This window comes from Oncorhynchus keta, chromosome 24 (assembly GCF_023373465.1).
Source record: "Oncorhynchus keta strain PuntledgeMale-10-30-2019 chromosome 24, Oket_V2, whole genome shotgun sequence".
NCBI lineage: Eukaryota > Metazoa > Chordata > Actinopteri > Salmoniformes > Salmonidae > Oncorhynchus > Oncorhynchus keta.
The window spans coordinates 47,492,307-47,517,768 of NC_068444.1; the positions used below are offsets into that span (position 1 = coordinate 47,492,307).

At 43.2% G+C, this 25,462-nt stretch overlaps 1 protein-coding gene across 4 annotated transcripts in view; it reads right to left on the reverse strand.

Annotated features, from left to right (window-relative positions):
* LOC118357642 (thyroid hormone receptor alpha-like) overlaps positions 1-25,462 on the reverse strand; it is a 194,354-nt gene that overhangs the window by 158,938 nt on the left and 9,954 nt on the right. For 3 of the 4 annotated variants that reach the window (XM_052478404.1, XM_052478399.1, XM_052478402.1), the window contains exon 2: positions 8,003-8,137. The exons of the other annotated variant lie outside the window; for it this stretch is intronic. The gene's annotated coding sequence lies outside the window, so the exon portion shown is untranslated. The remainder of the gene's footprint in view (positions 1-8,002; positions 8,138-25,462) is intronic. 4 annotated transcript variants of the gene reach the window in all.

The window sequence follows — 25,462 nt, forward strand, 5'->3', positions numbered from 1 at the left end:
GCACTATCACTGCACCTTTCATTATCGCTCAAGCAAGGAACAAAGAGTTTCGCCAAGCCCTCAACCCCTTACACACACACACAGTACACACACACACAGTACACACACACAAACACACACACACACACACAGTACACACATACACAGTGAGCCAGCATGTTCTTACAGGTACTTTCTCAGGGTAAAATTGCCCATTATTTCCAGACATAGTGTACTACTTATCTACAGAGAATGTTACTTATAAAGCTTTGCTGTGAAGCAAGCAACAACCCTGTTTCTGTCCTCAGCTACACAACATAAGTACTTATCCATGCAAATCATATAGGCTATGATATCCTTATCGCTGAGCACACACACAGTTAAAAGAAAACACACATCACTATAGGGAGTTAGGACACTGAGATCAGAGTGGTCCAACCTGGTCCCGCTCTCCAAACAGTTCCTTTTATTCTGTTCAAAAGGCAAGATTCAGGTCTAGACTGATTGTATAGCGTGGTCGCCCAAATGTTTGAGCAGGGTCTCAAGTTCATATCACTCCCTCCCGGTTGCACCAGAGTTTTACTTCATCTGACACCGCCGGAGGGAAAGAGAGGGAAATTGAGAGCGAGAAAAAGAATACAGAGAGAAACAGAGACAGAGAAAGTAAGAGACAGAGAGACAGAGACAGAGACAGAGAGAGCGAGACAGAGAAAGTAGGAGACAGAGACAGAGAAAATAAGAGACAGAGAGAGAGAGAGAGACAGAGAGAGAGCGACAGAGAGAGAGCGACAGAGAGAGAGCGACAGAGAGAGAGCGACAGAGAGAGAGGGACAGAGAGAGAGACAGAGAGAGAGAGAGACAGAGAGAGAGACAGAGAAAGTAAGAGACAGAGAGAGAGAGAGAGAGAGACAGAGAGAGAGAGAAAGACAGAGACAGAGACAGACAGAGACAGAGAGAGAGACAGAGAGAGAGAGACAGAGACAGAGACATAGACAGAGACAGAGAGAGACAGAGACAGAGACAGAGAAAGTAAGAGACAGAGAGAGAGAGAGAGACAGAGAAAGTAAGAGAGAGAGAGACAGAGAGAGAAAGTAAGAGACAGAGAGAGAGAGAAAGACAGAGACAGAGACAGACAGAGACAGAGAGAGAGAGACAGAGAGAGAGAGACAGAGACAGAGACATAGACAGAGACAGAGACAGAGACAGAGAGAGACAGAGACAGAGACAGAGAAAGTAAGAGACAGAGAGAGAGAGAGAGAGAGAGACAGAGAAAGTAAGAGAGAGAGAGACAGAGAGAGAAAGTAAGAGACAGAGAGAGAGAGAAAGACAGAGACAGAGACAGACAGAGACAGAGAGAGAGAGAGACAGAGAGAGAGAGACAGAGACAGAGACATAGACAGAGACAGAGAGAGACAGAGACAGAGACAGAGAAAGTAAGAGACAGAGAGAGAGAGACAGAGAAAGTAAGAGACAGAGAGAGAGAGAGACAGAGAGAGAGACAGACAGACAGAGAGAGAGACAGAGAAAGTAAGAGACAGAGAGAGAGAGAGAAAGTAAGAGACAGAGAGAGAGAGAGAGAGAGAGACAGAGACAGACAGAGAGAGAGAGAGACAGAGACAGAGACATAGACAGAGACAGAGAGAGACAGAGACAGAGACAGAGAAAGTAAGAGACAGAGAGAGAGACAGAGACAGAGAAAGTAAGAGACAGAGAGAGAGAGACAGAGACAGAGAAAGTAAGAGACAGAGAGAGAGAGACAGAGACAGAGAAAGTAAGAGACAGAGAGAGAGAGACAGAGACAGAGAAAGTAAGAGACAGAGAGAGAGACAGAGACAGAGAAAGTAAGAGACAGAGAGAGAGAGACAGAGACAGAGAAAGTAAGAGACAGAGACAGAGAGAGAGACAGACAGAGTAAGAGAAAACATTCCCATACATTCACGCAGAGCAGCTTTTTTGCCATCAGTTCTTATTGGATCAAAAGGAGAACATTTGGCAGAATGGCTGGAATGTGAAAAAATATGACAAATTCAATGTATACAATTATGAAACAAAGGCGGATTTATGGTTGTAACTAGTAACGAGATCATTCGAATTAGTCCCTGTTTCAACAACAAAAAATCCCCATGCCCTGATCAACAACCACGAGATGAGACCGTGGTCTTGATTAGCATCACAAACCATTTCATAGGTTCCTCCAGCATATCTTGCAGGTACACTACTTCCTTTTGTACAGTGCCAGAAGGCAAATTTCAAGGTTGTGTTTTTTCATTTCTTCTTACGTTGTCTGAACAAAGGCACAGACAGAGCCAAACTTCAAATGGGACCACTGTTTATGTTATATGACTGGAACTATTCGTCTTTCAAAGAGATATTAATAATGATCTTTCGGAAATGTTCGACATTGCCAAGAATTAGCGATGGGTGATAAACGACATGGTTTAATGTTGTAAAAGCTCTGCCAGAAGAATGTTGTTTGGACAGCTAGCATATTGTTTGACTGTTCACACCGCTTCCAAAATAGGAAAGTGGCGAGTGTGTGGAAATTCTTGGAAAAGATTTGCAATAAAAAATTAAACACTAATAATGCCTAAATTGTCAATTAAAAGGATTATTTATCAATTTTCATAAGCCATTTAATGACACCAGTTCCGCAAAAAAACACACAGTACATGCCTGTATGCCTATTTATAATATCTATTTAATGCCAATTATTTGTAGGGCTACAGCCTATCTGAAAGCAGTCAGGATATAATGCTGTGGGAAATTGACAGCAGAAGACTCTCAATGAGTGTAATTAGTACATGAACTTGGCTTGGAGGCTACAGACTCCAAACCCCCCACAGCCTACCCACCATTCACCAGCCTGCGTGAGGGTCAGCAGGGGTCAATCCAGATGCTCGCTGCCTTCTCTTGCTGTCGATGCTAGCCGGGGTAAACACTGTCATACTTGGTTTGGACCAGACAGCATCAGATAGACGGTCTACCGGTAGAGAAACAGAGGGGCTCTGTTTCACTCGCTAGGTGGCTTTCTCCTGTGAGATACATTCAGGCTCTTACGAATTGAAGGGAAATGATGAAACACAGAGAGAGAGAGACAAAATATGAATTATTATATGTTATTAAATTTGTTCATTGGTCCATTTTTGGGGGGGAGAAGCCTGGCTTCCCGTGGTATTCAGGAATACACGCCACTGCTTCCCAGTGAAAAGAATGGTGTTCTGATATTTCCCATAGCAGAGCCAAGCTCTTATTTCACTTGGAAGGCTGCTGTTGTTTTGGCTTTTTCTGGCCTAGTCTAGTCAAAACAGTAAGCTGTGGCGGTAAACGCAGGTTCAGTTTGAGATCAACAACTGTGCAGTGTCTGAGCAAACTGTTTGTTCACCGAATCAAACCAACCCCTGTATGACCCATGTCACATGGCCTACTCTGCAACCACAGGAAGTGGAAACATGTAACCTGGATGTAAGCAGCGAAGATAGAAAGTGTCACCTGTCATTATGTTAAAGCACTGTAGCCTATGTACTGTGTCAACATGAAATAACAGATTAGGTTCAATTGACATGATACAATACCTCCACTGAGTTTGTAGACGAAACAAAGCAGTTGTTGTCCTTCCTTCACCTCTCTGTGGACCCCCCCCATCCCCAGACGTAACCCACAACTAAAATGATCTTGAACTAACTCTGACCATCCCAGCCAGTCAGCTGAGGTTACAATAGAAATAGAGCCATGAAAGAAATATTATCACAACCCCATTTTTTATGACTCCAAAATACATTGTAAACAGTCCCTTCACAAACCAACTCTTCATCTCGTGCTCTCTGGTTGACCCAAAAACAATAACTGCTCTAATACTTTTGTTGATATAAAGCTGAAGGTCAATAAAATACAACAAATAGTATCACTGAGGAGAAAGCAGTTCGAGGACATTGTGTTCTCTAGACGGCTGACTGTGAGGAGAGATCGACAAGCCACTTCCCTCCACTCAATGACGGAGCCATCAAAGAAACCACAACACTGATTACCAGCACACACTGCTTCACCCTCACTGCATCCTAACATTACAGAAGAGGATGCTGGTGGGAGGAGCTATAGGAGGACAGGCGCTGTTTGACTCCGTTCCATCTATACCATTCCATCCATTACAATGAGCCCGTCCTCTTATAGCTCCTCTAACCAGCCTCAACTGCATTACAGCATGGCACCGTTGACCCTACACTACAACCTAACATTACGGCATGGCACCGTTGACCCTACACTACAACCTAACATTACAGCATGGCACCGTTGACCCTACACTACAACCTAACATTACGGCATGGCACCGTTGACCCTACACTACAACCTAACATTACAGCATGGCACCGTTGACCCTACACTACAACCTAACATTACAGCATGGCACCGTTGACCCTACACTACAACCTAACATTACAGCATGGCACCGTTGACCCTACACTACAACCTAACATTACGGCATGGCACCGTTGACCCTACACTACAACCTAACATTACAGCATGGCACCGTTGATCCAGCACTGCTATCAAAACCTGCAGCACTGTAACCACTTGCTCTGCCGGCACAGAACCGGTTCCGGGAACAGAACAGAAAACCGCAAAAGAATGACATTTTCCAAGGAACAGAAACTAAACCGCGAATGTAAGTGATCCATACTGTTTCGGGAACAGAACCGTCATTTTAAAAGCATGAGAATCGGTTAATAAAGTTATTTGGCGGTCCTGGCATTTTCTTCTAGTACCACAACAAAACGCAACAAAGGGCCTATGCAAAGTCCTCCCTCTGTCACCCAGAAACATATTACAGTGTCTACCTGCAAGCTGAAAATATTTGCCTGTGCGTGTGTGTGTTTAGGCTACCTGCCCCTTTACCAGTGCTTAATCTGTAAATCGGGAGGTGTCGGAACCAAAAAGTGAGAACAAGAGGAGGGTGGGGGAGTTCTGAGGTACCGGAACATATGAGACAAAAATAATACTTGCATGCATCTCATCGCGTTTGCGTAGTGGCATAGAGTAGTAGAGTTGAGGCACATACAGAAGTTGCACACATGGGGGAGCATTTTCAGTGGCCTTTTTCCGGGAAAAATGTGGCCTTTTTATAGTCGCTTTTCCTGCAATTTTACATGACTGGAGACTTTTGCATAATCTTTTGTAATACCGCAGAAATGATCGCAGGCTACTTTGACACTGACAAATGGAGAATCGGAGATCAATAAAAACGACCTTGTCTTGAATCTATAAATAGCCTTGGCACATATCGTAGGCTACAATATGAGGAGGAAATCATAGTCCTACAAATGCTTTCCAGTTTCAATGACTCACCCAATGATGCCCAGCTCACTTGCTGGTGATGGCCGATGCGCTCGTGCACTCATGCCAAAAGCCTCTCTCTGTCTTGTTTTACTTTGTAAAACAATATTCGGAAGGTGATCAAATATTTTGGTAGCCTACAGCACACTGTTCTCTTTTCGCGCAGCTGTGATTCTATAGCAAAAATAAATGATGAATTGCAACGCTGGAGAGGTGAGAATTGCAGGCTCATGTCTACCAGAGCAGAGAGGGGGAGAGATCATAGAAAGTGAATCTTGTGAGAGATACAGGCACGCTTCTCACACAGCCACGGCCACCCATTGGTCTCACACATACATTAGGTTACAATGTTGAGCAAACCACAAACCGGGGCCGTCCCAACCCGAATCAACTCTTAGAATATTAGGCTCGGGCTGAAAATCTCCTTTCTCACATTACGTTTTTTTGGTCGCTTGTATTCAAATTTTGACATTGAAAAAAAGTGAAACATATTTTTCATGCCACGAGAGTTACCTGATCCGGCCAAATAAGTTCCGGAACAAAACAGTCCAAAACGGAGAGGTGCCGATCCGGCTCAAATGAAGCTACTATACTGGTGTTACAAGCTTGATTCAGAAGAAAGGGAGATATGTTTTATTAGTAAGAGAAGAAGGGATTCACTTTTTCAATGCTAGTTAAGGATACTATGGGCCTAGTTATCACATTTCACTTTGCATTTGTTGACTACAAAAAGGTGAGATGTGTTTTTAATTCTGGTGCCGCTCTGCACACACAAGCTTGTTAGCTACCTAGCTCAAAGGACATTCAATTTCTACATAGAAGCCACTCCTCCTAGGTGCACCTAATTCAGGTAATGGCATGTCTTAACAAGATGCCCAGCACTTCAAGCCTCCTCCTCACCCGTCTCTCGCTCTCTTCCCACCTGTCTGTCCTTCACACATGTAAACAACTAGCTTTCCTGCTCTGTCCACATCTTCAGGCTGTCTAGCGGTTATTTGACCAAGAGAGAGAGTGATGGAGAGTGCTGCGTCAGATGACCTGGCCTCCACAATCACCTGACCTCAACCCAATTGAGATGGTTTGGGATGAGTTGGACCGCAGAGCGAAGGGAAAGCAGCAACCAGTCCTGTGGGAACTCCTTCAAGACCGTTGGAAAAACATTCCAGGTGAAGCTGTTGGAGAAAATGCCAAGAGTGTGCAAAGCTGCCTTCAAGGCAAAGGGTGGCTACTTGGAATAATCTCAAATATTAAATATATTTTGATTTGTTAAACACTTTTTTGGTTATTACATGATTCCATGTGTTATTTCATGGGGTTGACGTCTTCACTATTAATCTACAATGTAAAGAATTGTAAAAAAAAATAAAAAAAAAATACTGGAATTAGTAGGTGTCCAAACTTTTGACTGGCTTTCTGTGGATATAATGGCTTTGATTTAAATGTCACAGTCTCTAAGCATTGTAATGCAGCAGGGAACAATGAGCGTGTTTCCAGTCAATTGTAGGCGTAAATGCCCACCTGAACAATTAAATTCTCTCAAATGTAGAGTCAAGGTTCAGAACACATCCGGTCCAAACATGTAGACTGGGATTACACTGAGCCAGGTTGCGAATCATACTGTTGGGAGATGCAGGCAACTAAAAGACTGGCCTAAATCCCACACCGTATGCTAAAAGCATCCCAACCCAGCTCCACAGAAAAGAGGAAGAACTGAAAACATAGCTTGCTTTCTCCATTGTTCCTACTGTGGGAATAGGTGTGTGTACAGGGAGAGAAAAGGACTGAGTGATGCTAACCTAACTGCTCCAACAGTGACAGATGGGCAGAGAGGGGAAATACACTCTCACGCTTTCCACCTGAGAGGCACGAGTGAGGGATCTGTGTCACCACTTTTCCATCCCTCCGTGCCTCTTCTCTCAGATTCTCTGGCAAATCCTGCACTGTCAACACACATTCACTTTGAACTGCTTCCTGACTCGCACTCTTCTACTTCTGAAAACACCACATCAAGCTGTTTCTTACAAACTATAACCGCTAGCTGTTCGCTAACACGTTCCTGCATCCACTGCACATCCAACATGCTAACCGTTACATATCGCCCGATGGCTTCATACTATCACGCTATGTTCAAAATGTAAAGAATGCTCTCTTTCCATCAAATGATACGTCACAATGTTGCCCATAGAACTTACTGCGCAAACTATTCAACATGAAAGCTAAACAATCCCCAAATTGATGACAGCCTCACGTTGACAGGCTCCTAATTCCTTAAACAGACAGCAGTGGCTGTGGTCATTCATGGACGTTAAACACGTGGAAATATCTGTAGCATGCATAGTGCCAATGAAAGAAAAATTGAATTGCTCCATCATCAGCTTATGACTCTTTAAGACTGCTGTTGTGAACCACTAATCTAACTCTGGGTTGGGGAAGTCCTGCAGGAGGAGGGGGGGTCCTCTTTTCGCTAACTAATCAGTGCACATAAAACTACAGGCGCCCTCACGTGATCCAACAATGCATATTGACAGGAGGCAGTGTTGACCGAGTGGGGAAAAGTGCCAGTTCGGCATTGTGCAAGACATATTCACTCTCCTGAAGTGCTGACTGCACAAAACCTGAGGACAGTGCCATGCAGCTGGATCTCTGCCAGTCAGCCAGCTGTAAAAGAAAAAAAATAAGAAAAAAGGCCCTTCACCTGTTACGGCGTCACGCTAATTCCAGTGTGTCCGTTTAGTGCCCCGCCCGGCCCGTCAGCGTGAGTGGTCTAATTCAACAGGACTCCGCATGAACAAGGGGTACGTGATTCACGTGACGACTGACTGGACATTAGCTGAAAGTAAAAAGGGGGAGAAGGGGGAGGTGGGGGAGCAAGAGCAGACAAGGTGACTGTGTGTACATCTGTGTGCGAGGCAGACATGTCAAGCTCATACAAGGAGCAAAGCTCCCCATAAACCTACTCCACCCCCCTCCTCCCCATTCCCAACCACCAAAACCTGATATTTGCACTTGTGGTCATAAACAATGTACTAGAACAGGGGGGGGGAATAAAACCCTCCCCTCCCTCCTATTCTGCCTTTTATTCTTGGGTACCGTTAAGTGTCTACTGTACTAACATATCTCACAGATATTTCAAGTAGTTCTCTTAAGCAAAAGTATTAATGACCTCCAGAAACCCATTGAACGACAACTTTCGACGAATCCACACCATTAAACAACTCAATAGGGCTGAGGGACGGTCCGAAAGGTAAAGAGTCCTTATAACACAGTACTTTAGAAAAAGACAAAATGTTAGCTAAAAAAAAAAAGACTTGATTTTCATAAACCCCCTAATCTTTTGGATTGGTGATCCGTGTGTGTTCTGGCTCGCCAGGATGGGGCAACAAGTAGTTAAATGTTCAGGTGGGGTGGGAACCAGAGGGGGCTGGAAAGGGTTTGAAGGGGGGGGGGTCTAATGGTCAATGCGAAACTCTACGGTATATTTCATGTGACCAGCTTACCTCTAAAAGGCTTACTACCATCGTAATCCTTCAGCCAAATGAGGTGTCTTACCTAAGGCTTACGCTGGTCAGGGGAATCAAAATATACAGGGCATTTTGGAAATGATTCAGACCCTTTGACTTTTTCCACATTTTGTTACATTGCAGCCTTATTCTAAAAATGGATTCAGTTGTTTTATTCTCTTATCAATCTACACACAATACCCCATAATGCCCCTGAGTGGCGCCGCCGTCTATGGCACAACATCTCAGTGCTAGAGGCGTCACTATAGACCCTTGTTCGATCCCGGGCTGTATCACAACCGGCCAGGATTGGGAGTTCCGTAGGGTGGCCACAATTGGCCCAGCATCGTCCAGGGTAGGCCGGCATTGTAAATTAGAATTTTACCTCAACTGACTTGCCTAGTTAAATGAAGGAGAAATTTAAAAAAAAATACAAAATACAAAATGACAAAGCAAAAACGGAAATATCACATTTACATGACTATTCAGACTCTGTACTTTGTTGAAGCACCTTTGGCAGCGATTACAGCTTTGAGTCTTCTCGGGTATGACGCTACAAGCTTGGCAAACCTGTATTTGGGGAGTTTCTCCCATTCCTCTCAAGCTCTGTCAGGTTGGATGGGGAGTGTCACTTCACAGCTAATTGCAGTTCTCTCCAGAGACGTTCGATCAGGTTCAGGGCACTGGCTGGTCCACTCAAGGACATTCAGAGACTTGTCCCGTAGCCACTCCTGCATTGTCTTGGCTGTGTGCTTAGGGTTGTTGTCCTGTTGGAAGGTAAACCTTCACCCTATTCTGAGGTCCTGAGCGCTCTGGAGCAGGTTTTCATCAAGGATGTCTCTGTATTCATCTCCGTTCATCTTTCCATCGATCCTTGCTAGTCTCCCACAGCATGATGCTGCCACCAACATGCTTCACCACAGGGATGGTGCAGGTTTCCTCCAGACGTGACGCTTGGCATTCAGGCCAAAGACTTTAATTTAGGTTTCATCAGACCAGAGGATCTTGTTTCTCATGGTCTGAGAGTCTTTAGATGTCTTTTGGCAAACTCCAAGTTGAGGAGTGGCTTCCGTCTGGCCACTCTACCTTAAAGGCCTGATTGGTGGAGTGCTTATGGAAGGTTCTCCCATCCCCACAGAGGAACTGGAGCTTTGTCAGAGTGACTATCGGTTTCTTTGTCACCTCCTTGGCCAAGGCCCTTCTCCCCGATTGCTCAGTTTAGCCGGGCAGCCAGCTCTAGGAAGAGTCTTGGTGGTTCCAAACTTCTTCCATTTAAGACGGATGGAGGCCACTGTGTTCTTGGGGACCTTCAAAGCTATAGAAATGTTTTGGTACCCTTCCCCAGATCTGTGCCTCAACACAATTCCTTAGACTTCATGGCTTGGTTTTTGCTCTGATATGCATGTCAACTGTGTTACCTTTATATAGTAAAGGTGTGTGCCTTTCCAAATTAGGTCCAATCAATTGAACTTACCACATCTGGACTCCAATCAAGTTGTAGAAACATCTCAAGGATGATCAATAGAAACAGGATGCACCTGAGCTCAATTTTGCTTCTCTGAATAAGTGTCTGAATACTTATGTAAATAAGGTATTTCTCTTTTTCATTTTTAATACATTTGCAAAAATGTCTAAAAAAACTGTTTTTGCTTTGACATTAATGGGGTATTGTGTTGTGTAGATTGATGAGGGGGAAAAGCTATTGAATCCATTTTAGAATATGGCTGTAACGTAACACAGTGTGGAAAAGGGAAGCTGTCTGAATATTTTCCCGAATGCACTGTATGGTGTACAGTAAACCTTGCCTATAGCTCTTTACATGGGTCGTCTTAGGAACATTTGTTCAGGAATGTGGGCGGCTGATGCAGTGTGCAAAGCATTTATACAGGATTTATGTTCTATATGATATTCTCTAATCATCTCTCAGTCCACCGCTCACTGCTACTATAACTTTATATCTCCCTGCAACTACTGGATCATTGAGAGCTGCAAACATATACAGCACCAGTCAAAAGTTTGGACATAGCTACTCATCGAACGTTTTTTTTCTTTATTTTTACTATTTTCTACTTTGTATAATAATAGTGAAGACATCAAAACTACTAAATAAAACATATGGAATCATGTAGTAACGGAAAAATTGTTAAACAAATCAAAATATATTTTATATTTGAGATTCTTCAAAGTAGCCACCCTTTGCCTTGATGACAGCTTTGCACATTCTTGGCATTCTCTCAACATTATGTCATTTACCCAGAACAGTAGAGTACAGTATACACGCCCCTTAAACAAATGTGTTACCCTTCGTGCAGGCATCTGTCTTCTTAATTTGTCAAACCCCCCTTTGTGTCATTGGCACAGTGTGTACCTTTTGGGTTGGCACATCACATGCTAAGTCCCATCTTTAAAGACTGCGAAAGCTCTTTTAGACATGATGACGGGGGGACAAAAGGGATTTTAAAGTGTTTTTGATTTGAAACTTTCAGTAAGTGAGTGTACATTTGGAGGGTTTTCAGGGACTCATTTTAAACCCGTAGAGGTCATACTTGTAAACTTTTGCTTAGACCATGGTTTAAAAACCATTGGTCTAAAATGGCTAGCTGCTAGCTTTTCTCATATGGAAACCTGGCTAATTAGCCATGATGCTGAGGATGGCCAGCTGAGCAGATAATCATGTCCGGTAACAAAATAACTAATCAACCTATCAGAGAACTTAAACGGTAGAACCACCATCCAATCAGATTGTTAAATCATCCAATTGCGTGGTTTAACTTGTTACTCGTGGTCTACTTGGAGTGTGCCAATATATTTTTGCATGATGCATCCTTGACTATGCTACTGACGTAATACAAAATTCAAAAGGGTTTTCGAATATATGACCAAACTCCACACGGGACGAATTTGGCCTTTGGGTGATTTTATTTGGGACCCAAGTTTTCAGAGCAAAAAACAAAACAAAAAATATTTTCTTTGACATAAAATACTGTTTAAAAAAAAACAGAAAATCAGCTCCAAAGTAATCCCAAGTGTAATAGAGAGATACTGTACATGTGATCGTAAAGAAATGTAAGCGAGGCTTGAAATTATTATGTTTCAATCAAATACTATATGTTTGGGCTTCTTGCGGTCAATTTGCAGTCTAGTAAAGTAATGGAAGTCATTTGTAATTATGTTCAGGCCCCCTGACCATCAGCTCAAGAAAATAATCGTCCCGCGGCTTAATCTAGTTGATGATTACTGGTGTATAGAAGAAGCACACAACACATACTTATGTGTTTATTGTGTCCCATACTGGAAATGCAAACAGCTGATGACACCGGTATGTTGTGGCGACATCTCCAGAATTGCCCATGCCTGAATTGTGTACATGCGTGTTAGGGTTTAACAGCAGGTACTGGGTTACCAAGACTTTACAGATGTTTCTCACCCAAACCCACTTCCGTTTCCCAGGATAAATAACTGCGAGAAACTGGTCAATTATAATACATCATTTCTATGAACACGATGACGTGAAATGGTACTGTTAAATTATGTGCAACTCCACGACCTTCTCTGCTCTGTTATGTGCATGATCAATCATCAACGCTCAGGGTGGGGACAGACAGTGCATCTCAGTATTAAGCGCGATTCACAATACATGTATCAATGCTGATAGCTTTTTAGGTACATTTCCTGCAGCATAGCCTATGCTACAGTAATATTAGGACTAATAAATCTGAATGTGTGTCTAATTTACACATCTCCATCTGGATTTCAGGGGTCATCTTGGTTTTTTTACTGTGAAGATTACTATTTCATTTAATTATCTGCAGCTGCTGAGTTTTAAAACAGCCTATCACTCGAAAATTGTTGTTTCAAATCAGTGCCCACGTGAGCACGGTCTTTCTCTCTCCATCAATCCCATTACCAATTGCATCCAAAAATAGATCATCCTTTTCCAGACTAATTTATATATGGATGTCGTAGTCTACCTCTTTTAGTTCACACAGTCAACGCAGTATTAGTCCTGCATTTAGCTCATTAATGATGGGTTAATATACATAAGTTCTAACTTATAGCCTCTTGTTTTCACTATGTTCTCTTGTGCAATTACCCACCTGCTCTTCGCTGGCCTCTCTCCTTATCAGCTCTTGTGGAGTCCCGCTAAAAGCTCGACTAGAATAGCTTGTTGGATTTTTTTGCCGTCTCGTCTCTTGTTTGCTGAATGTTAAATACAGTTACCCAAGAAGAAAAGTTGCTAATTTTCGGGATGTAACGTTTGTAAAATACAAGGAAAATATAAAAACACTAACACGCGTCTGCACATTTTCAAAGCCGGTTCTCTCTCTCTCACACACACACACACACACACACACACACACACACACACACACACACACACACACACACACACACACACACACACACACACACACACACACACACACACACACACACACACACACACACACACACACACACACACACACACACACACACACACACACACACACACACACACACACACACACGTCAAGAGCCCATTACTCGCACAGCGCTGGGTCTAATGCTCGCAGACGAGAGTTTAGACGTAGTTGTACAAACACAAATGCATGGCCTCGTGAAAAATGAAGTGAAAGTGCTTTTGTGTATGCTGAATGTATCGTCCGGGGTTCTCGAGTTGAAACATCAAAAGCCTTGTGCTATGTGCATTTCTTGTGTCCCTGAGTTCAACTCAGTCTACAGGCGCTTAGGGTGATAAGAGCTGTACAGAATAACAATTGCTGTCCGAAAGGTCATGTGTGTGTGAGGATGTAAGAGAGCTGCTTCCAAATGCACTTAGGACTGTGTGTCAAATTATGTGTGCCTGTCTGTTCACTGGGTATGCTCTTGTGTATGTATGTAGGTAGGGGCAAACAAGTATTTAGTCAGCCACCAATTGTGCAAGTTCTCCCACTTATAAAGATGAGAGAGGCCTGTAATTTTCATCAAAAGTACACTTCAACTATGACAGAAAAAATGAGAAAAAAAATCCAGAAAATCACATTGTAGGATTTTTTATGAATTTATTTGCAAATTATGGTGGAAAATAAGTATTTAGTCACCTACAAACAAGCAAGATGTCTGGCTCTCACAGACCTGTAACTTCTTATTTAAGAGGCTCCTCTGTCCTCCACTCGTTACCTGTATTAATGGCACCTGTTTGAAATTGTTATCAGTATAAAAGACACCTGTCCACAACCTCAAACAGTCACACTCCAAACTCCACTATGGCCAAGACCAAAGAGCTGTCAAAGGACACCAGAAACAAAATTGTAGACCTGCACCAGGCTGGGAAGACTGAATCTGCAATAGGTAAGCAGCTTGGTTTGAAGAAATCAACTCTGGGAGCAATTCTTAGGAAATGGAAGACATACAAGACCACTGATAATCTCCCTCTATCTGGGGCTCCACGCAAGATCTCACCCTGTGGGGTCAAAATGATCACAAGAACGGTGAGCAAAAATCCCAGAACCACAAGGGGGGACCTAGTGAATGACCTGCAAAGAGCTGGGACCAAAGTAACAAAGCCTACCATCAGTAACACACTACGCCGCCAGGGACTCAAATCCTGCAGTGCCAGACATGTCCCCCTGCTTAAGCCAGAACATGTCCAGGCCCGTCTGAAGTTTGCTAGAGAGCATTTGGATGATCCAGAAGAAGATTGCGAGAATGTCATATGGTCAGATGAAACCAAAATATAACTTTTTGGTAAAAACTCAACTCGTCGTGTTTGGAGGACAAAGAATGCTGAGTTGTATCCAAAGAACACCATACCTACTGTGAAGCATGGGGGTGGAAACATCATGCTTTGGGGCTGTTTTTCTGCAAAGGGACCAGGACGACTGATCCGTGTAAAGGAAAGAATGAATGGGGCCGTGTATCGTGAGATTTTGAGTGAAAACCTCCTTCCATCAGCAAGGGCATTGACGATGAAACATGGCTGGGTCTTTCAGCATGACAATGATCCCAAACACACCGCCCGGGCAACGAAGGAGTGGCTTCGTAAGAATCATTTCAAGATCCTGCAGTGGCCTTGCCAGTCTCCAGATCTCAACCCCATAGAAAATCTTTGGAGGGAGTTGAAAGTACACGTTGCCCAGCAACAGCCCCAAAACATCACTGCTCTAGAGGAGATCTGCATGGAGGAATGGGCCAAAATACCAGCAACAGTGTGTGAAAACCTTGTGAAGACTTACAGAAAACGTTTGACATCTGTCATTGCCAACAAAGGGTATATAACAAAGTATTGAGATAAACTTTTGTTATTGACCAAATACTTATTTTCCACCATAATTTGCAAATAAATTCATTAAAAATCCTACAATGTGATTTTCTGGATTTTTTTCTTCTTATTTTGTCTGTCATAGTTGAAGTGTACCTATGATGAAATTTACAGGCCTCTCTCATCTTTTTAAGTGGGAGAACTTGCACAATTGGAGGCTGACTAAATACTTTTTGCCCCATTGTATGTGCATCCTTTCAAGCACATCTATCTCATTAACCTGTGGAGAGTTATTCACAATTTTTCAATGAACAAATAAGGTTTTATATGTAAGATGGTTAAATAAAGAGCAAAATTATTGATTCTTATTATTTGTGCCTGGTCCTATAAGAGCTCTTTGTCACTTCCCACGAAGCAGGTTGTGACAAAAATGTACACTCATTCTTATGTTTAATAAATGTATCGTATAGTGAGTGTGTGGCAGGCTTAAAATGACGGCAAAAAAACAACATTTGAGAGTGCACTGACCCTGGTGCTAGAGGGGGTACGCAGCTGGTGGTTGAATGTTTGAAGGGGTACGGGACTATAAAAAGTATGGGAACCACTGGTGTAGAGAATCATTGTACCATCTAAACCACTGTGAAATATATTTTCCATAACCCCAAAAATATTGTAAGCATAGAAATAGCGCACATAGAACAGATCTACCGCTTCTTATACTTGCTTTCAATGAGAATGACAGATCTATAAGCAACATTTATATATGAATGTGGTCGGGTCACCCAAAAAATTACTTATTGCAGCTTTAAAATAGCAGCGACTATTTCGAGATGTACACATTTTCTCTCTCGAAATTATATACTTTAGAAACATATAAATGAATGCAATTAATACAATGCAGTTCTGGAGATTAGAGTAATTACGTACATTGCTAAATTAGATTACGCAGCTTTTTAATATACACTGCTCGGAAAAATAAAGGGAACACTAAAATTACACATCATAGGTCTGAATGAATGAAATATTCTTATTAAATACTTTTTCTTTACATAGTTGAATGTGCTGACAACAAAATCTCACAAAAATGATCAATGGAAATCAAATGTATCAACCCATGGAGGTCTGGATTTGGAGTCACACTCAAAATCAAAGTGGAAAACCACACTACAGGCTGATCCAACTTTGATGTAATGTCCTTAAAACAAGTCAAAATGAGGCTCAGTAGTGTGTGTGGCCTCCACGTGCCTGTATGACCTCCCTACAATGCCTGGGCATGCTCCTCATGAGGTGGCGGATGGTCTCCTGAGGGATCTCCTCCCAGACCTGAACTAAAGCATACGCCAACTCCTGGACAGTCTGTGGTGCAACAGACTGGTGGATGGAGCGAGACATGATGTCCCAGATGTGCTCAATTGGATTCAGATCTTCCTCTTGCAGGAACTGCTGACACACTCCAGCCACATGAGGTTGAGCATTGTCTTGCATTAGGAGGAACCCAGGGCCAACCACACCAGCATATGGTCTCACAAGGGGTTTGAGGATCTCATCTCGGTACCTAATGGCAGTCAGGCTACCTCTGGCGAGCACATGGAGGGCTGTGCGGCCCCCCAAAGAAATGCCACCCCCACCATGACTGACCCACCACCAAACCGGTCATGCTGGAGGATGTTGCAGGCAGCAGAATGTTCTCCACGGCGTCTCCGGACTGTCACGTCTGTCACATGTGCTCAGTGTGAACCTGCTTTCATCTGTGAAGAGCACTGGGCGCCAGTGGCGAATTTGCCAATCTTGGTGTTCTCTGGCAAATGCCAAACGTCCTGCACGGTGTTGGGCTGTAAGCACAACCCCCACCTGTGGACGTCGGGTCCTCATACCACCCTCATAGAGTCTGTTTCTGACCGTTTGAGAAGACACATGCACATTTGTGGCCTGCTGGAGGTCAATTTGCAGGGCTCTGGCAGTGCTCCTCCTGCTCCTCCTTGCACAGAGGTAGCGGTCCTGCTGCTAGGTTGTTGCCCTCCTACGGCCTCCTCCACGTCTCCTGATGTACTGGCCTGTCTCCTGGTAGCGCCTCCATGCTCTGGACACTACACTGACAGACACAGCAAACCTTCTTGCCACAGCTCGCATTGATGTGCCATCCTGGATGACTGCACTACCTGAGCCACTTGTGTGGGTTGTAGACTCCGTCTCAAGCTACCACTAGAGTGAAAGCCCCGCCAGCATTCAAAAGTGACCAAAACATCAGCAAGGAAGCATAGGAACTGAGAAGTGGTCTGTGGTCACCACCTGCAGAACCACTCCTTTATTGGGGGAGTCTTGCTAATTGCCTATAATTTCCACCTGTTGTCTATTCCATTTGCACAACAGCATGTAAAATGTATTGTCAATCAGTGTTGCTTCTTTAGTGGACAGTTTGATTTCACAGTTTGATTTCACAGAAGTGTAATTGACTTGGAGTTACATTGTGTTGTTTAAGTGTTCCCTTTATTTTTTTGAGCATCGTATAACCAAATATAGCCTATTGTTAGCGAAATACAGAGAGAAAGCATGCCAACCTGCATGACACCAATGCATTTAAAAACTACACATTTCCAGACCAGTAGAAATTCTGTTAGTGATAGTAGATTTTTGGTCAATAGCCCATGACAAAATGTGTAGAATTGCTGGAAACTTGTTTTAAAACTGTAAAACATTACACTCTGCCCCACGATAAAAACAATCCCAGGGGAAACACTGAAAACTGCAGTAATCACAGTGCAGTAATCACAGTGCAGTAACCACCATGCAGTAATCACAGTGCAGTAATCACAGTGCAGTAATCACAGTGCAGTAACCACCATGCAGTAATCACAGATCCATTGCATCATGTTTCTGAGGACATTTCCTCACATCAAGGGCAACTATAGTGAGAGATGCATATTATCTGCCCTTTCATATAAGAACATAAACACCTACACAGCACCTGAAACTTATATCAACATCTTAAATCCATATTGTACATGCATAACCCAGTCCAAATGCACATGTACATGCTCATACAGGCCATACAGTGAATTGAATGTCACAAATTTGTGGAATTATTCCCTTTTTCTTTAGTCCAGACCACTTGGCAAATGATACAAACAGGTAGGGATTGAAAACACCCCAAACACACGCACAAAACATATTGATTTCTTGCCCAGCCTGCTCTACTGTACTTAATGTCCATGGATCATTCCCAAATTAATCCTAGCCTCAGGTGAGACGCCTTTCCAACGCCTTGGTTAAACAGCATTTCTGTCAATCTGACACCGAAGCCTGCATTCGGGAAAGATGATGAAAACTCAGCAACGATGATTCGGTGCACGCATGCCCTACATTGCTCGAAACTGGTAGAGCAAGTTGTTGTGCCTTAATTGGGTTGTAAAAGAACTTATTGGTGTTGTACATAGGTCTTTTTCATGCAATGACACAGCACCAGGGCCTAAAATTAACACCCGCCACAGTGCAAGCATTTCAGTCGCATTTGGGAATAAAAAAGGTCCAGTATGATCACATTTATAGCAAAATAAATGCTGCAGTAGCTGTTTTCAAAGTATTTCTGCCTCGCGCTGCAGCACTACATGGCTGGGGGCTGTGAGCGCTTGAAGACATGAGTGGCAGAATCGTTTTTCGAAGCGCTGCGCACAGGCATAAAAGTAGATCTAATCTACTTGAAACTAAAGTCTACTGAAGTGAGACATTGTAGTTGTATTTCTTGGCTATTTGCATAGTTTTTTTTTCACAGGCTAGGTTGTTCTTCAATGTTTGCGTTTCAACTACAAGGGAAGAGAAACAACGCAGGTACTATAGGTATCTATAGGCACAAACGTGACTGGAGTCGCGTTACCACGGCAACCTCCCGCCCTTAAAGGGGCAAGTGAAACATTTCGTCTCATCTATGATATTTTGGTTAAGAGCCTCAGGACACAAAAAATAAAATAAAAAATAAAACAATATACCACATTACTTCTTCATTTTAGCATAAAAAAAATATTTTGCCTGGTAAAAAATCTGAATGTATTAAAAAAGTACATTTTAGTCAACAGTTATGGTGTGTCACAGTCAAAGACATGGCTGTTGACTTTTTTACTTGTTGGTAATGGTATATTAGCTAACAACAATCACCACTAATGGTATGCAAATGATATGTGCTCTATATCTGCACAGGAAATGTAAATGTCTATTAATCACCTGATAAAATAGTTTGACTCGCTTTGTTAATTGTTTTAATGCATCCACACACACACACACACACACACACACACACACACACACACACACACACACACACACACACACACACACACACACACACACACACCCACACACACACACACACACACACCACAACCCAAATAAATTGCAATGTTGCCTGTATCAAGTCACCTTAAACTACCACTCTCTCCCGACGCGCACACACACACACACACACACACACACACACACACACACACACACACACACACACACACACACACACACACACACACACACAGTCCCACAACAGAAAATCAAGATGCCTTCTCATGGCCAAGCTACCTCATGCATGAAGGAACAGGTGTGCCAGGACTAGAGGGGCAGGGAGGGAAGGAAGGAGGGGGTTACGTTTTTGTGTAGTGGAGAGCCTTTAGCGGTTGGGTTTCCAGCATGGGAGAGATCTCCTGCAACCCTCATTACAGAATCTTACCTTGGCTGGCAACCCAGACCCAGCCCTGCTATCCCATCCCTCATCTATCTATCCATCAACATAATTAACACAGAGTAAATTGGTTGCACATTCTCTGCATACTGTACATGGAGGACCTCACTGTGTTCTCTTAATTTGACTACAACAGATCACTGTAAATGATCTGCATCTTGTACAGTACATTATTGTATCATGTTCTGTTCATGTTTTGCATTAATTAGTATCAAAACTCATATGATTATAATATCAGTGGTAGAGATCAATTACTGTAGGTGTTCAACTAATTACTGTAGTTTACAAGGTCATTTCACCACAGGCATTGGCGTGTCCAGAACATTTTGAATAGGGTAGCCAAAGTGGGGCACAGGCCCAGTTTAGGGGTACCAGAACATTTTGAATAGGGTAGCCAAAGTGGGGCACAGGCCCAGTTTAGGGGTACCAGAACATTTTGAATAGGGTAGCCAAAGTGGGGCACAGGCCCAGTTTAGGGGTACCAGAACATTTTGAATAGGGTAGCCAAAGTGGGGCACAGGCCCAGTTTAGGGGTACCAGAACATTTTGAATAGGGTAGCCAAAGTGGGGCACAGGCCCAGTTTAGGGGTACCAGAACATTTTGAATAGGGTAGCCAAAGTGGGGCACAGGCCCAGTTTAGGGGTACCAGAACATTTTGAATAGGGTAGCCAAAGTGGGGCACAGGCCCAGTTTAGGGGTACCAGAACATTTTGAATAGGGTAGCCAAAGTGGGGCACAGGCCCAGTTTAGGGGTACCAGAACATTTTGAATAGGGTAGCCAAAGTGGGGCACAGGCCCGGTTTCGGGATACCAGACCATTTTGAATAGGGTAGCCAAAGTGGGGCACAGGCCCAGTTTAGGGGTACCATAACATTTTGAATAGGGTAGCCAAAGTGGGGCACAGGCCCAGTTTAGGGGTACCATAACATTTTGAATAGGGTAGTAAAGTGGGGCACAGGCCCAGTTTAGGGGTACCAGAACATTTTGAAAGTGGGGCACAGGCCCAGTTTAGTGGTACCAGAACATTTTGAATAGGGTAGCCAAAGTGGGGCACAGGCCCAGTTTAGGGGTACCAGAACATTTTGAATAGGGTAGCCAAAGTGGGGCACAGGCCCAGTTTAGGGGTACCAGAACATTTTGAATAGGGTAGCCAAAGTGGGGCACAGGCCCAGTTTAGGAGTACCAGAACATTTTGAATAGGGTAGCCAAAGTGGGGCACAGGCCCAGTTTAGGGGTACCAGAACATTTTGAATAGGGTAGCCAAAGTGGGGCACAGGCCCAGTTTAGGGGTACCATAACATTTTGAATAGGGTGGCCAAAGTGGGGCACAGGCCCAGTTTAGGGGTACCAGAACATTTTGAATAGGGTAGCCAAAGTGGGGCACAGGCCCAGTTTAGGGGTACCAGAACATTTTGAATAGGGTAGCCAAAGTGGGGCACAGGCCCAGTTTAGGGGTACCAGAACATTTTGAATAGGGTAGCCAAAGTGGGGCACAGGCCCAGTTTAGGGGTACCAGAACATTTTGATTGGTGGATTTTTTTCAAAATATATAATTATAATGGTTCAATGCGGTAAATGCGTCAACTTTTAGGTTTGGCTTCCCTGTTCAAATATATCATAAATCAATTTCAAAAGTCGTGTTACAGTTTTTGCATTAAAGGTCAGGATTTTATATAAGGATATTAGCATACAGCAGTAAATTCACTTGAAAAGGCCATCCAGAGTGTGAATTACACAGTGACATTCAGGGGTCTCCATTTTTTTTAACAGGACCTTCTGTGTATAAAACGCACTTGGCTTGTTTGTATTCATGAACGCCAAGGGAAGCCAGGCTTCCCCACAGATGTTTACAATAAAACAATTCACGTTCCTTCAATTCGCAAGAGGATAAATCTATTTCACCTGAGAAATCATCCAAGCGAGGAAAACAGCACCCCTCTGCCTTAGTATCTGTAGCCCATGTGTCTGATGCTGTCTGGCCAAAAACAGTATGACATGTCTTATTCATTTTGGCCAAACAGCATCAGATACATGGGCTACAAATACATTTACATTTACATTTAAGTCATTTAGCAGACGCTCTTATCCAGAGCGACTTACAAAATACTCAGGCAGAGGGGCGCTGTATCGCTTGCTCGGGTGCTTTCTCCGGTGAGATGAATGAGTCTTGCTGTCGGTGAACGTCAAGGTCAAAATGATCAATATATTCAGACGACCTATCAGATCTCAGAATCTTGGGGGGGGGATCAAAACAAAATCTGTGTCACAGGCATGGATAACAGTCGCATGTAACTTAGTTGGAGTGTAATCATGTGCAGCTGAACAATACGATGATGCAGGAAGATTTGGGAATGGGATTAAGGCCCACTGGGCAAAGGGTCATGTCCTGTCAAAAAACACAAAAAGAAGTGATGGAGGGACAACATCAGCACTTTCAGTTACTCTCTCTGTAGCCAAATGAATATCTTATACACATCTCTCTGTTCATCGCCCCCGGGGAAACCCGACGTGGGACTGAGGGAGAGAGCCAGAAATATGACCCAAAAACTGGAGCGCTCACCAACTGAAGCAGCTTGCAGTAAGCTGTGTAGTGACAGTCAAAAGGAGGCAGGCTGTCTTAACCCAGTGTACTAAAAGCTTAACAAGGCATTACAACTTTTCACCAGATTTGAAGATCAATTGACTGAAATCCATTCTATTGCCACTCAATGAGGCTGCAAGTCTACCAGTCTCCCTGGTTTTATCCCTTTATCTCAGTAGTTAAGAATTGCAAATATCTTGGTGTTGAAATCCTTCCCGCCTTAAATGTTATTGCTAAGAGAAACTACACAGACACAATCGATAAGGTTACTTGTCATCTAGACACATGGTCTAGCTTTCCACATTCCCTTCGAGCTCGCATTGCTATTAGTAAAATGAATGTGCTTCCCTGTGTTCATTTTGTCAGCTCATTGTTTTTGTTTCCAAGTTCATTTGGAAGGGCAAACACCTGCGTATTAAATTCTCAACAATACAAAGATGGAGGTTTACCTCTTCCGAATGTTTTATTATATTACCGGTCTTTTAGCTTACGCCCTCTAGTCACTTGGTTTGATTCTTCTTCTACCGTGTCATGGCGTGCTTTGGAGGAAGGCTTGGTGCACCCTTGGAGATTCCAAGATCTCCTATTTTCGAATATTTCCATCAAACAATTGAAGCTACGTTTTGGTTCCACAGCTGGTTACTACCTGGCGCACTGCAGAAAAATCCTACGTAAATGTAAATGGCACGCGGGGGGTTCCCCTATTTTTAACAACTCAGATCTTTTACTTGGTCATCGACCAATACGTTTTCTTCAATGGAAGGATAGGGGAATTCATGTACTGGGTGATATCTACGGGGATGATAGTCTTTGTTCATTTCAAGATCCTCATAAGATGTTAAGTCCCCTATATAGGGGACTTTGAGTGGTTCTGGACCGGTTCTGTGCACAGTGCACAGTGTGAATGGCTCAACATCAATTGTTTTATACTCCCTAAAGCGCTGGTTGTCTTGATTCATATGCACTATTGCAAGCGCAGCTGTGAGGCAGGGTTCAACACTAACTTTTTCCACTGTTGGCACTGGTCCTACAAAAATTTTCAGTTAGTGGCACCAGCACATGATTGGGCCATACCAATTTATTTTTATATATATATTCTTAAATAATTGATAATGACCTGGTAATGACCATAATGTGCCTGCATTCCATACCGAACCAGGCTAATAAATGTGTGTGCCCTTGTTCTTACATCCATTTGGATAGATTTACTGTAACAGCAAAGAAAAGAAAATGTTAAAATAAAGTGCAAAATCCTCAAGAGGGCAATTTAAAAAAGACTAATACTTGATACAAAACCGATACCACGACCCAAAAAGCGGGTCGAAGTTTTTTCATGTTTGCACTCTCAAAATCACACTTTTTCTTATAGAAAAACAACAAGACGGGATTGTCAATGCTTAAACCACATCAGGGGACAATTGTTGAGGTCTTGGAAAAATCTGAAAAATGTCAGATTTTTTTAATTATGGTGCTCAGCAGCCAGATAGTTGTGTTTAGCTAGTGGTGTTTCTGTAGTGCACTTGTGATGGAGTTTTCAAAACAAATGGCCGCAGGATTGATGCAAATAATCATGATTCTGCTAGGTTGCATAGGCTACTTTGTAGTTACCTTTTAATTGCCTTTCCATCTACTGGAAGCCGGTTAGGCTATCATTAACATCGCTAACGGCAACACAAAGTGGTATCTTTCATTTGAAGGCTGTGCAAGCAGCCTATACAAGGTTCATACAGACATTGACAAGTTAAATTCAAGGACTTTCAAGCACTTTCTAAAGCACTTTAATCGTAATGTTCAAGGACCTACATTTCATATGTAATTGTTGTAATAGCCTATAGAAAAAAAATCCCCCCCCCCCAAAATGTATGAAAAAAGTATGCACTACCACTTTAAGATGTCTGTCTCTGTGGCAGCTAGTCAGTCTTGCCATTTGAGATGTTGAAAAGTTATTGAGGGGTGACTGTATCATGTTTTAAAATGAGAAAGTGACCAAAATCTGGGTTCCCTTTGTAATGGAACACTTTGTACGGAAGAACAACGTGAAGCCCACATCTCCCATAAAAGCTGATCAGAAATGAAATCACAGAATATTTTGGGGGGAGAAGCGTAACTTCTAAATCGGCTACCATAACTTCAATGACTTTTCAAGGACCAAGGAGCCTAGAGGAAATGTCTGATTTTCAAGGTAGGCTAATTCCACGATGACTGAACCGCGCATCGCAAATATTGAACCAAGATTTATCCATTCTTGTTTTAGCATTTAGGCCTTCTGGTCGATATCATAACTTGGAAAATCTTTCCCGCACTTTCATGCTTCTACCGCTGTCAGTCTTCGCTCCACGCAACAACCAGCTGTTTGAGAGCTACACACTCTCTGCCCTCACACCCCTTCTAATTTAGTGGATTCGGCAATTTCAGCCAGACGGGTGTATAAAATCGAGCACAAAGCCATGCAATCTCTACAGACAAACATTGGCAGTAGAATGGCCGTACTGAAGAGCTCAGTGACTTTCAACTTGGCACCGTCATAGGATGCCACCTTTCCAACAAGTCAGTTCGTCAAATTTCTGCCCTGCTAGAGCTGCCCCGGGCGACTGCAAGTGCTTTTATTGTGAAGTGGAAACGTCCCGGAGCAACAATGGCAGTGGAAACGTGTTCTCTGGAGTGATGAATCACGCTTCACAATCTGGCTGTCCAATGGACGAATCTGGGTTTGGAGGATGCCAGAGAGAACGGTACCTGCCCCAATGCATAGTGCCAACTGTAAAGTTTGGTGGAAGAGGAATAATAGTCTGGGGCTGTATTTCATGGTTTGGGCTAGGCCCCCAGTGAAGGGAAACCTTAACCCTACAGCATACAATGACATTCTAGACGATGATGTGCTTCCAACTTTGTGGCAACAGTTTGGGGAAGGCCCTTTCCTGTTTCAGCATGTCTCCGTGTACAAAGCGAGGTCCATACAGAAATGGTTTGTTTTGATTGGTGTGGAAGAACTTGAATGGCCTGCACAAAGCCCTGACCTTCAACCCCATCGAACACCTTTGGGATGAATTGGAACGCCAACTAGGAGCCAGGCCTAATTACCCAACATCAGTGTCCAACCTCACTA